General features: G+C 48.0%; 1 long non-coding RNA gene across 3 annotated transcripts in view; it reads right to left on the reverse strand.

Annotated features, from left to right (window-relative positions):
* Positions 1–1073: 1073 nt before the first annotated feature.
* The window catches only part of LOC308479185, a 49374-nt gene continuing 36504 nt past the window's right edge, over positions 1074–13943 (reverse strand). For all 3 annotated transcript variants that reach the window (XR_013987534.1, XR_013987535.1, XR_013987536.1), the window contains exon 6: positions 1074–2385. This is a non-coding gene — a long non-coding RNA (uncharacterized lncRNA). The remainder of the gene's footprint in view (positions 2386–13943) is intronic.

The raw sequence follows: 13943 nt of genomic DNA on the forward strand, positions 1-13943 counted from the left end.
GTGCAAACCATGTATAGTCAACAATAAGTCCTATTGGGGCTTACTCCCAGGTAAGTAGGGTTAGGATTACAAAATGAGGGATTGGGGGTTTGGTGACCCAAATCATTGCATTCTTGTGCTATACCATCGCTTGTCCATACCGGAGTTTACTGTGTGTTGGCAGCAATTTGAGTTCCCGTTTAATTTGGACAGCCCACATGATGTTACGCTCCAACGACACCTGTCTTGATGCAGACCAATACATCTACTCTCCTGGAATAATTATTTCCTTCTGACTTTAGTGTGCTGCATACACACACACCTATAGCAAGAGCAATTTTAATGGACATAAAGCAGCATTTATTTATTATTATACCTCCCCATTCTCCAAGGAGCTCAAGGTGGCATCCGTTGTTCTCCCTCTCCCCATTTTGTCCTCACAACAACCCTGGGAGGTAGGTTACTCTGAGAGACAGTGACTGGCCCAAAGTTACCCAGTGAGCTTCAGGGCTGAGTGGGGATTGAACTCTGGTCTCCCAGGTCCTAGTCTGACACTTTAACCACTACACCACACTGGCTCTTTCTAAGTGGAACTAGGGTGGTCAGATACAAAAGAGGCCATAGCTGCTGCACTTTAAATTCCCTCTTCTAAACCATGACTGAAGATGAAGGAACCCTGGCCTCTTTTGTATCTGTCCATTCAGTGAGAATCTTGAAACCGAAATTGAACTATAAACAATGATGTTACATTCTGAGTCTGGTTAAAGAAGAATGTCCCGTGGTATCAAAACTAGCTAAATCATTGCAGCATGAACTTTTGCAGATAATAGCCTGTATTACCACATGGGGACAGTGCAGCTGATAGTTCTTTGAAGTATAGGAAGATTTCAACCATTACTGCACTACCCAAATTACAACCCATGTGGATTTGTGAGAGAGATCAAATTACCCCGCCTTCTAAAACCAAGGAAACAAAATAATCTCAGCAAGGTTTAGGGGAAATCCAGATTTAAATGGAGAGTGGGGAGTCGTTTGCCACGTGGCTAACTGAGCCCCCAAATTATACAAAACTAGAGAACTTTTGCCTGAAAAGAAAACGATTCCATACATGATTAGACACAAATGATGCTGTTGAGTCACAGGCAAGACTTGCTGTGTTTGGCTGAACAGCAAATTACATACTTTCCTTCCCAACTAAAAACACCTGTCCAACTAGATCACCAGGTTACTTCTGAAGGAAAAAAACAAACAAACAAACAAACCAAAAAATGATTCCCTTGGAGCCATCCTTGTGGCACCACGGCAATGTACTGTAAGAGAAACTGGTGGCCACATCCTGTGCTTTGCCATCTGCATTGTACATGATTTAAGAGAAAACTCTCCATTTGATCTCTTGGTCACACCCAAATCCTATTTTGGAGGGCGGACTTTCTTTCTCCAATTTCGCTTCACAATGCTCTACACATGCTAAGGGGCAGCAGACCAACTGAAGATCAGTTGCTGGAGAGGAATAGCAGGAAAGGGCTATTGTCTTAAGACAGGGAGCATCTTAATTTGCCCAGAGATTTGTGTAGTAGCTGGATGTGGGGTGTGTGTGTGTGTAAAAAGGAGATTAGGATCCCATACATGCACCATCACAAAAAGGATAAGACACAGACCTGCATGCAATTGCATAAGCTTATTTATATGCACGATACAAATTTAGAAATACAGTCATATCTCGGAAGTCAAACGGAATCTGTCCCAGAAGGCTGTTCAACTTCCAAAATGTTCGGAAACGAAGGCACAGCTTCCAATTGGCTGCAAGAAGCTCCTGCAGCCAATTGGAAGTTGCATCGGACGTTCAGGTTCCAAATAACATTCACAAACCAGAACACTCACTTCCGGGTTTGCAGCGTTCGGGAGCCAAAACGTTCGACTCACAAGGCATTTGAGATCCAAGGTACGACTGCAATTGCTATCATTTGCATAGAAATACATCTCGCCCTATTGGGGAAGACAGTGACCTGTGTGCTTGCTCTGTCTACTGTCCAAATGCTGGCTGCTGACAGGTAGGTTCCAGACCCCATTTCCCCTTCTGAGAGTCCTTTTCTTTCATCTGAGCTTGGGACTGGATAGCCCTTCTGGTAGAGGACACCTTCAAAGAGAGGCGTTTCCTCTGACAGCCCTTCAAAAAGTGGATTATTATTCTCTGTGAAGTATGAAACATGACCACCCTAAAGGAGATGGAGGTAAGTGTGTGCACACCCAGGAAAGAGACAAAGTACCTAGCAGGGTCCCTGCCTTCAGGCCCTCCTAGCAGCCTCCTTCTGTGAAACATCTGGCCAACCACTGTGGGAAGCTGAACGCTGGATGAAGGGGGCTTTAGGACTGATCCCAGCAGGCCTCTTCGTAGGACTTCCAATTCTAGAACGTAAAGCAGTACAATGGAGTATGCAATAGAGTATATAAGTACATAAGTGATACAATTAATACATGTAAAAATTATTAATGAGACTATATTGTACTGTATTTTATTGGTTAATTTATCTCTTTCTTTCCTTTCAAATTATCCACATTCCTTTCCTTTGACATTATTTTTTTCCACTGAAAACTTTTGAGATATGCTTCTCGTCTTTATTATTTGCTTTTGGGGAAAAGAACAAAACAATGCAACGCTCATGAAAAGAGGCAGTGACTCTCATAAGGCAGGCTATTGAAACAGGGGAATTCAAACACTTGATTATACCTACAGAAGAATGGTGCTGCCATTTGGCCCCCTAGGGACTTTTGCATTTAGAGTAAAAATGTTGAATGCTCTGCACAGCAGACCCCTTTTCGGCTTTGTGAAGCAAGCGCTTAATATCTCTGAGTCATGGAACACTTAAAAAGGTATGAAGCAATTAGCCAAGCATTATGTTAAAAAGAAAATCAAGTCAAACCAGTAATATTTTTGCATGGTTGCCAGGTTTTCCTTTTTCTTTATTAGCAGAGCTGGCAGCTGCCCATCTGCAGGACAGCAGCCAAATGATCTGACAAGATGGAAGGCAAAACCAGCCATGGCAGCAGAACATCATGTATGCAAAACAGAGGTTGCCACCAAATCCCTGTAAAGTGTGTGCATGTGAGTGAGTGAGTGAGTGAGTGAGTGAGAGATTCAAAGTGGAACATGGGTAGATAGGCTGATAAAATACAGCAGAAAGCCTTAAGCTCTCTCTGTACGTGAACCCTAGAATATACAGCACAGAGGGGCCCCCTCCTGAGGGTTTTTTCCTCCAGGCTGCAGCAGGGAAGGAGGAGAGGGTAACTTTTCTTCCTGCAACATGTGGTGGGATTCTAGTAATTATCACATAAGCACATCCACTTTGGATGCAAATGGAATAATAATAATAATAATACCTCCAGCACAACTGCAGGCACCTTTAAACTCAATTTCCCAAGGTGCCAAGGCAAGGAAACTCAGCAAAGGAGCAACAGGGTGGGAAGCAGAGAGACTGCCATTTTTTTTATTTTTGGGGGTAGTTGTTGCGCATACAATGATAGTGTGTTAGTGGCAGATTTATATGTGTGGACTTGACTGTTCACACATCGTTTCCTTCATTCGTTGTTCTGCAGTCCCTCCAAAATCTTGCAAAGCAAACAACTCCTCCAAGGCTGCGCCTGATGTCTGCCATTGGACTGAGACATTGCACATGCATCTGACTTCTCCACCCTGGAGCAGCCCCCGCCCTGCCAGGCAGTATCAGCCCTGCGTGCTGCAGATAAGGCTGCAAGAGCATGGTGGGTGGATCTTATCATTTCTATAACCTTCATGATGTGCCAAGCATTTCACAGACTTTACTGTGTCGCACTCGCAACAAGCCTGTGTGACTGTTACTACCATTTTGAAAAAGGAGAGGGAGAGAGAGAGAGAGAGAGAGAGAGTGCGCGAGCGGTTTAGCCAAGGCCAGGCAGCAAAATGCTAGCTTTGAACCCGGATCCATGTCCACAAAACTCAATCTGCCAGCCCAGGCTCAGATCTCAGGCAAGGTCCAGCAACCTTTTAGCCTGGGTATGTCTCTCTCAGTCCTCAGGCCAGCTCTCACCCCTTATATGGCCTGTGACCCACTGTAATCATGTGACCATTTCTGCCCTGCCCCTTTTCTTTAAAGGGCTATATGCAACACAATAAGCACAGGGGTCCATTAGAACTTCAGAGGAGACAGCCAAATTACCTCAGAATCTCTCTTATTCTGAGTAAAACATTCCCATTTCTGTTCAAAGCTTTACATTTTTCTAAGCCCTTGGCTTCACAAGTTAATTTTAGCATGTTCAGAATCCCCCACGTGTTAAGCATCCGTCCCATCTCACTGTTAAATTTCCAATATGTCAGGTTTTTAAAGAGCTACTTTCAACTGCTGCCTGTAATGTCTCATTGAAATTACGAATGCATTTTTTAAATTTGCTTCTGTTATTTGCTTGATTGTGCTTCAGACTCCATCCCAGAATGTGTGTGTGTCTTCTTTCCATCATCTAATTTTTATACTTTTGCAGATCTAAGATGCTCTCTTTTCTCTTCAAGATTGTCAGATGTATTTATAATAGTGGTTACTTCAGAGGATAGCAGAACTATTCACATTTTTCTAGAAAAAGAGGCGCGTTCACCATGAACACCTCCCTCATTCTCTTATACAGTAATGGCAATGGCGCCCACCTGACAGGTGCTGGAACTGGGTTCCGGTGAGTTCCGGATGAAAAAAGCCTGGCACATGACCAAGTTTGACATCATTCTCATCAGCTTGGGATGGTGAGGGGGAGGAAATAAGTAGGCATGTAGATTAGAGGCTTTATGGTGCAGTGAAAAGTAGGACACATTGTGCCAGACAATGGAATGGCTCCTTTGAAATTTGACCAGAACACTGCATTCTACTGATTTCATGGTGGCTCAAGACCTTGGCAGTTGAGAATGCAAATTTATTTATCAAGACTTGGTGGGTAGCCACTGGCTAGTAAAGGCTGAAAATATGGTGCTCTGGCTAAGTCATTCTGTTATCTGGGGCATGATAACAGGGGGCTAGAAAAGAAGATGGAACTTAAAAGTCATCAACTGTAGACATGTTTACAGAATTAACCACTATTATAAATATACGGACCCATTAAAAAGTTGAGTAGCAGCTACTTCCCTCCCAAATATCCCACCTGAAACAAATCCCTATAGAATTTATGGTGGGCGTACCTGAAAGTAATTAGGCACTGGGCTCAGATTGTACAATATATAAAGTATAAACTCTGCATACATCACATGTATAATAGAGTACATGTGACTACTTTGATTGCAGTTACAGTCTTACAAGGAGAACAAATCCCAATAATACAAAGGGACCCTGCTGGTCTTTTATCAACAGCAGCAAAATTTCTATTACATGATTGCTGGAAATGCAGACGGACACCTTCCATGGAGGAATGGTTTGATGAAGTATTGAAAATACTTGATACAAGAGAATTCTTGAAAAGTGTTTCCCCTTCCTAACACATATGGACAAGAAGAAGAAAAAAATCAGAGATGTTAAGTCCCATCCTTATTCTGTAACATGAGCACCAAAGTTTCAGAATGATTTGGAGGACAGACTGAGAGACTGGTGTTCTGATATGGAGTTTGGATTTTGATATCCCGCTTTATCACTACCTGAAGGAGTCTCAAAGCGGCTAACATTCTCCTTTCCCTTCCTCCCCCACAACAAACACTCTGTGAGGTGAGTGAGGCTGAGAGACTTCAGAGAAGTGTGACTAGCCCAAGGTCACCCAGCAGCTGCATGTGGAAGAGCGGAGACAAATCTACCACTCTTAACCACTACACCACACTGGCCCAGGGAACCCTGCTGAACCCTGAGAGAATTTGACCAGAACATTGCATTCTACTGAATGCTGAACCCTGAGAGTTAATTCTTCCAAGATGGCTCACGTCATACTAATACATAAATAATTATATAAGATAAACACGAGAACTTGGGGGAAACGCTGCTAGAGCAGACCAGTGGCCCATCTAGTCGAGCATCCTGTTCTCACAAATCAGATGCCTATGGGAAGCCTGAAAGCAGGACATGAGAACAACTCCCCTCTTTTGTCATAAAACATGCAGTGCCAGCCCAAGGTATTTTGCTGCCTGAAGTGGAATCTACCGTAAGCAGTCCCCCAGAACCAACACTTCACAAAGTTTCCCTGCACTATTCAGATTTCAGTTCCTCCTGCCTTCATCTACAGCTATTCCAGTGTGCCTCCTCCCACCATTACCACCTGAAGCAGGTTGTTTCCTCTTGTCAATGTGGCAAGGCTGCCTTCATTAAAGTGAAATTTCCCTCAGGTTTCGACTTTCTTCCTTCTGGAACTTTCTCTTTGTCTTGAAAATACAAAGCGTCACTCTAGCGACTTGAGGCTTTCCTGTCAACAACACCTACGATGATTCAACTTCTTCCACCCATTTCGCCTCCTCTTGGGAATTTCACACCAATAAGCTTTAACTGTTAGAATTTTTCTGCAAATCATGCAGTGAAATATGAAATCTACATTGATTTGGGTGGTGCTGGTTGGGGGTGGATCTCTACACGTTAGAGGTTCATTGATAAGACTGATGATATTAGGAATATAACTATTGCAGGTGTAATTTTTCTTTGCTTTATAGCAGGGATGGGGATCCTTTGCCCCCCCCCCCCGATGTTCTGGACCTGCAACTCCTACCAGTCTCACCCAACATGGCATGTGGTCAAGGATGATAGGCATTGTAGTCTAGTACCTCAGGTTGTCCACCCCTGCTTTAAAGAAGGCTGAGAATGATTTAATGTTGAACTATTTCTCGTTGGGTTGATAAACAGCTTTTGTCGGGATGTTTTTAATGTCTGATTTTTTTTTTTTTTTTAATATATTTCATTCTGTGTATATGCTGTAAGCTGCCCAGAGTGGTTAGGGAAACCCAGCCACATGGGTGGGGTATAATTAGACGAAGAAGAAGAAGAAGAAGAAGAAGAAGAAGAAGAAGAAGAAGAAGAAGAAGAAGAAGAAGATGGTGAGAGTTAGAAGATTATGGTTTTATAATTAAAGAAGGTTACAAACTAGGAGGGCCAAAAGCCCTGCATCTATGAGCTTCCTGGCTGAAACAGCATCTCTTAACCTGAAATAGTTCCAGAGACTATTTCTGATGAGAGATATGCAAAAAGTGTCATTATTTAATTTAAACACTAGGCGGCACTGGGCTTATTTGTAGCTAGATGGAGGCCCACAGTTCTTATGGCTGTTCTGTTTTTGTCTAGAAATTCTGACTAGTGTGCTCTCTAAGGCTATTATTATTATTATTATTATTATTATTATTATTATCACCACCACCACCACCACCACCGTTATAGCATTAATTTCCTCCCTTTGTTTCTAAGGCGCTCAATGTAGTATACATGGTTCTCCTCTTCATTTTTTATCCTCACAACCAGGGGGGAGGGAGGCAACTGCACCCCCATCAAGTAAATCAATAAAAAAACTTAACTAACTGAGGTTCGTCCCCCCCCCCCGTAAAGCCTGCCCCCCTAACATAAATCCTGGCTGTACCAGACAGACAACCACCATGTGATGTAGGCTAGGCTGAGTGAGAGACTGTGACTGGCCCAAGGTCACCCAGCGACCTTCATGGCTCTGAGTGGGGATTTGAACCCTGTGGTCTCCCAGGTTCCAGTCCCACACTCTAACCACTACACCAGGGTGCATCTGCTTCAACCTCTGAGTGCTGCAAAGCACATTGGAAAGGGGGGGGGGTTCAAAGGGAAGGCTGAGATGAGCCTGTCACCTTCAGATGCCTGCTCCTCCCAACACACACATCATGGTATAAAGTATGAATGTGACAAAATAGGCATCTGGAATCACATATATCATACAGGTTAAAAGGTGTATGATGAGTTGCATCTCCTTTTGGAGTGGCTGGTGGCACTGTTTTTCTCCATCTCTTTGTTCAGTTTAATTAGTTGTACTGTTATGTACTGAGTTGAATAGGATCCAAACTGTAGCAGTCTGATTGGTCCTAGAACAATAGGATCCAAAAGGCAGCAGTCTGATTGGTCCTAGAACAATAGGATTCAGAATGCAGCAGTCTGATTGGTCCTAGAACAATGCAGCAGTATGATTGGTTGGCAGGAACCACCCAATCCTGCTCCAGATAGAAGTGAATCCACAACCTGATTGGCTTACAGTAGAATTCCAGAATTAGCCAATCATGTGCAGCCCATTGTGTAAGTAATGTATATAAAGCAGATACTGTGAGGGGACATTCATTCATTCCTCCTCACCACTATGAGCTGAATAAAGAGCATGAAATCACTTTGCGACTCTGAGTATATTTCACTGGCGACGAAGGTGGGATCCCGCTGAGCTGACTGCCACACACAGCACCGCAGCACCGCCAACTGCCGCACCGCTGCCTCGCACCGTGTATCCAGGCTTCAGCTCCGGGGCACAAGGAACTCAGAATGGCAGCCAACAGCAGCTTCTCGCCATTCAACCCAGCATCTGGAGACTGGGAAGCGTACGCCTCCCGTTTCACCTTCCTCCTAGAAGCCAAAGGGGTCACCGACGAAGAAGACGCCAAGAAGAGGGCGATATTCTTCAGCGTCTGCGGAGAGGAGACGTTTGAAATCGCCCGGGCTCTCCTTGCGCCTGAAGACGTCGCTACTGTTCCATACAAAACAATAATGGAACAGCTGAAGGGGCACTTTTCGCCGCAGCCCTCAGTGGTGGCTCGTCGAAATGCCTTCTACGCAAAGCGGCAAGCCCCTGGGGAAACCATAACTGGGTTTGTGACCTCTCTCCGCCAAGCCGCCCGGTTCTGCAACTTCTCAGAGCTGGAGAACATGCTTCGTGACCGCCTCGTCGGTGGCCTGAAGGATGAGAAGCTGCAACGGCGCCTCTACGCTAAGAAGGACCTAACGTTCCAGGTCGCTCTGGAGGAGGCCCTGGCAACAGAAGCTGCCGAGAGGTCGACCCAAGAGGCACGGCCGAGCCTGCCATCCCAACCGAGGGTCCACCATGAAGACCTCACCGACGACTCAGGATCCGACAGGGAGGAGGTGCACCGAGTACAGCAGCGCACTCAAGCAGCGCACAGACCACAGCTGCCTCGACGAGAAGGAGGGAACTGCGCAAGCTGCGGGGAGAGTCACGAGAGGAGGACCTGCCGTTTCCGCAACGCAGAGTGCAGGCAGTGCAGAAAATCGGGACACATCGCCCGGGTGTGTCGGGCTCGGCCCACCCGACACCAGGCATCAGATGACCAATCCAAGAGCCCCAGGTCCCGGGGCCCAACGCACCAAGGCAACTCGACGGAGCTCACGGACTTCCAGGTATACCAGTTGCCCCACCCCAACGTAGAGAAAATTTATGTAGAGGTACAGATAGAGGGGGCCCCATGCCGCATGGAGCTTGACACGGGTTCAACTCTATCCATAATCTCGGCAAGGACCTTAAGGAAACTGTGTCCCACTGGGGGTCCCAAACTCAGGCCGGCCCCATTCACCCTCCGGGACTTCCAGAAACGTAAGGTCCCCACAATGGGGGTGGGGACCTTCAGGGTGCAATACCGAGGGCGGACGCGGCAACTGGACTTGCTTGTGGTCAAGGGCCCCTACATTAGCTTACTGGGATTGGCATGGTTTGGACCACTGGGGCTAGCTGTCACCGGGGTGAACCACACTAGCTTACAAGTGGACGTGGACGCCATATGCAAGGAATTTCCAGGGGTTTTCGATGGGAAATTGGGACAGTATACGGGCCCCCCCATTGCGCTACAGCTTGACCCCGCAGTACGACCGGTCAGGCTCAAGGCCCGCCGGGTCCCGTTCGCCTTGAAACCCCGTATAGACGAGGAATTGGACCGACTCGTAGAGCAAGGAGTGCTGGAGCCGGTGCCTAATGCTCCCTGGGAAACCCCAATCGTCACACCCATCAAGCCTAATGGTTCGGTCCGCATCTGCGCAGACTACAAATGTACCATAAACAAGGCCCTCACGGCCCACGCATACCCAGTGCCAGTGGTCAGCCATGTCCTTGCCACCCTGGCTGGGTCGAAAATTTTTGGCAAGCTGGACTTGGCCCAAGCATATCAACAGCTGCCAGTAGATGAGGCCACAGCAGAGGCACAGACGATTGTGACGCACAGAGGAGCGTTCAGGGTAAAGCGGCTGCAATTCGGTGTCAGCGTGGCACCAGGCATATTCCAGAATATAATGGACTCTCTCCTTAAAGGGATTCCTGGCGTCACCCCCTTCTTCGATGATGTGTTGATTGCCGGCCCCACACCAGAGGAGTTTGAGGACCGCCTCCGCACCGTTCTGCACCGTTTCCAGACGGCGGGTCTCAAGGTGAAGCGGGAAAAATGTCTACTAGGAGTGCCTCAGGTGGACTTTCTGGGATTTATGGTGGACGCAGAAGGGGTCCACCCGACTGGGGACAAGGTACGGGCCATTTGTGATGCCCCAGCGCCCAAGAGCAAGACTGAACTTCAGGCCTTCTTGGGACTATTGAACTTTTACCATTCCTTCCTTCCCCACAAGGCGGCGGTAGCGGAGCCCCTACACAGACTCCTGGACAAGCGGGCCCCTTGGGTGTGGGGCCAGCGCCAGGAGGCCGCATTCCAGGCAGTCAAGGACTTGCTTGTCTCAAACTCGGTCTTGGCACACTTCGACGAGAGGCTGCCGGTGGTGCTAGCATGCGACGCCTCACCCTATGGCATTGGAGCTGTCCTGGGGCACCAACTCCCGGATGGAAGAGAGGTACCGGTGGCGTACTTTTCCCAGACACTCAACACAACCGAGCGGAACTACTCGCAAATCGACAAGGAGGGTCTGGCAATCGTAAAGGGAGTAAAAAAATTCCATGATTTCTTGTACGGGCGGCCCTTCACCGTGGTGACTGACCACAAGCCGTTGCTTGGCTTGTTTGCCCCCGAAAAGCAGACCCCCCAAGTGCTGTCTCCTCGCGTCCTCAGGTGGTCAATTTTCCTTGCCAGCTACCAGTATGCACTGATTCACCGACCTGGGAAGGCGATGGGCCATGCGGACGCCCTCAGCAGGCTACCACTACCGGAAACAGGCCCTGACCCAGCACCTGCACAAGAGGTTATGAGCCTGGAGCTGCTTCCCGACCGCCCCATTCAGGCACAAGAAGTTGCACACCATTCCAAGAAAGATAGGGTCATCTCCCGGGTCCTGGACTGGGTGTGGAGGGGATGGCCCAGCAGCAGCCCCGGGCCAGAATTCGCCGGCTACACAACCCGCAAACATGAACTGTCGGCCCACAAGGGGTGCCTGTTATGGGGAAGCAGAGTCGTTGTTCCCCAGCCCCTCTGCAAAAGGGTCCTCACAGCCCTACACGAGACACATCCAGGGGTAGTAAGAATGAAGGCCCTTGCCAGGAGTTATGTGTGGTGGCCGGGGATCGATGGAGAGATAGAGGCCTGGGTCAAACACTGCCAGGCCTGCCAAGAATCCCGCCCAGATCCCCCAAGGGCCCCAGTCCAGTCCTGGGAGTCCGCCCGAGCACCATGGTCACGCCTGCATGTGGATTTCGCTGGCCCCTTTCAGGGGAAAACATTCTTCATAGTGGTGGACTCCTACACCAAATGGCTGGAAGTCGCACTGGTACCGTCCACTTCCACGTCCGCAGCCATCCGGGTACTACGCAGGCTGTTTGCAACCCACGGGCTCCCTGACACTCTCGTCTCAGACAACGGGACTGCATTTACGTCAGGAGAATTCCAAACCTTCACAGCGCAGAACGCCATCCGCCACATCCGTTCGGCGCCGTTCCACCCTGCCACCAATGGCCAAGCAGAACGCATGGTGCGGACCACCAAGGACACCCTTCGCCGCATGACGCAAGGGGACTGGGAGTACCGCCTTGCCACATTCCTTCTAGCACAGCACAGCACCCCCAGCTCAACGACTGGCCGGAGCCCCGCTGAACTACTAATGGGTCGGCGCCTTGCAATCAGATTGGACCGCCTTCACCCCGATAGAGCTCAGGATGAGGTAGTGGTGGGGGAAGGCAGGAACCCCCGGACCTTCAAGGCCCAGGACCCAGTGTACGCAAAGAATTTTGGGGCAGGCCCAGCATGGGTACCCGCCACAATCACCAGGGTCACTGGCCCCGTGTCGTACGAGGTGCTAACGGATGGGGGGCAATGCTGGCGCCGCCACTGCGACCAGATACGGCGACGATTCCCGGGAGAAAACCAGGAGGAGGACAGGTCAGAGGAGTCCCAAGGGAACAGCGGGGCAGTGAGGCCCATAGAGCAGGAGGGGCCAGCAGGAGAGGCAGAATCAGTAAATACAGAGAGGACCCGTGAGGCCGAAAGGACACCGGAACCAGAACCACGACTGAGCGAGCCGGTTGCACCAGACCAAACAGCCGCATCACAGCCAGCATCCTTGGAACACGAGCCAGAACCCGGAGCCCGGACCAGGGAACACCCCAGGCCACAACGCACACGTAGGCCGCCGGCATACCTTGAGGACTATGAATGCGACCTCCCGGGCAGGACTGGAACTTAGAGGGGAGGGGTGTTATGTACTGAGTTGAATAGGATCCAAACTGTAGCAGTCTGATTGGTCCTAGAACAATAGGATCCAAAAGGCAGCAGTCTGATTGGTCCTAGAACAATAGGATTCAGAATGCAGCAGTCTGATTGGTCCTAGAACAATGCAGCAGTATGATTGGTTGGCAGGAACCACCCAATCCTGCTCCAGATAGAAGTGAATCCACAACCTGATTGGCTTACAGTAGAATTCCAGAATTAGCCAATCATGTGCAGCCCATTGTGTAAGTAATGTATATAAAGCAGATACTGTGAGGGGACATTCATTCATTCCTCCTCACCACTATGAGCTGAATAAAGAGCATGAAATCACTTTGCGACTCTGAGTATATTTCACGTACCTTACAGTGCAATCCTAAATGGGGCTGGACTGGGTGCAAAGAGGTAGATCTTCTGTCATTCCTAAAGCCCTGGACTAGCGGGAGCCGGAGTAGGTGATATTGGGAGATCTACCTTAATTTTTAACTCCAAGCAGGTTTCTTTTGCAATCTCCCCAACTGATTCCACTAGGGGATGAATCAATAATTTACACCTGCTCTAGGTTGGTGTGGATTGATTCTGGGACCTCTTCAGGTCATAATTCAGCAGATTCCAGTCAACCTCACCTGCCCCTGCAGAATGCACATTTCAGAGCCCCACAACATCGCTTGTGGTTGATCTAGGCTGGCCCTATTTCCCATGGTGTCTGTGTGCTCTGTGAGAGGAGCAGCCTCCCTGTCAACAAGACAGGGCTGCTGTTCCTAACTCTGTCCATCCAGCAGATCATTTTAATATTGCTCAACGTTTGGAACTGGATTTCTCCTATTGATGTTGCAAATCCCTTCCCTAGAATGAAGTATCCATTAGGGACAAATCTGGGGAAAACTTAAGTAACTAGGTAGGGGTGTGTGCAGTAATTAGCATAATGTTTCAACAGATCAATCTGGAAAGACAAAAACTAGGGTTGGAATTAATGTTCAAGACAATAATTATTAGTCTGCGAATGAAAAAAATAGCCACAAGATGGCACTAGAGATGTAGGGGAAGCACTGCAAATGTTTTGCTTCAATAATATGATGGCCCGTTTTAGCTTTTCATTTGTTTGTAACATTTTATTTTGCAGGATTTTCATGTGTGCAAAATTGGTGCACAAACAGTTTAAGTACCTAAGGTTGCCACTCTTGAAAAAAATGGAGCTGTACCACAGAGTGTTTATCTTTATGCTTTGAAAAATCACATACAGTACCGGTACTTATTGCTCTTGGGTTTGAGTTTCTGTTTTTTTACCTTTTAGTGTTGGTTGTGTTATTTGTCCTGTGATATGCTTTTCAGAAATTGGTTGCACTTGAATTCTATTATCTAGAAGTGAAGTGTGTACGGGCAACAGCAGAGAGAGCAGAAC

This window comes from Podarcis pityusensis, assembly GCF_964106645.2.
Source record: "Podarcis pityusensis genome assembly, chromosome: 6".
Taxonomy (NCBI): domain Eukaryota; kingdom Metazoa; phylum Chordata; class Lepidosauria; order Squamata; family Lacertidae; genus Podarcis; species Podarcis pityusensis.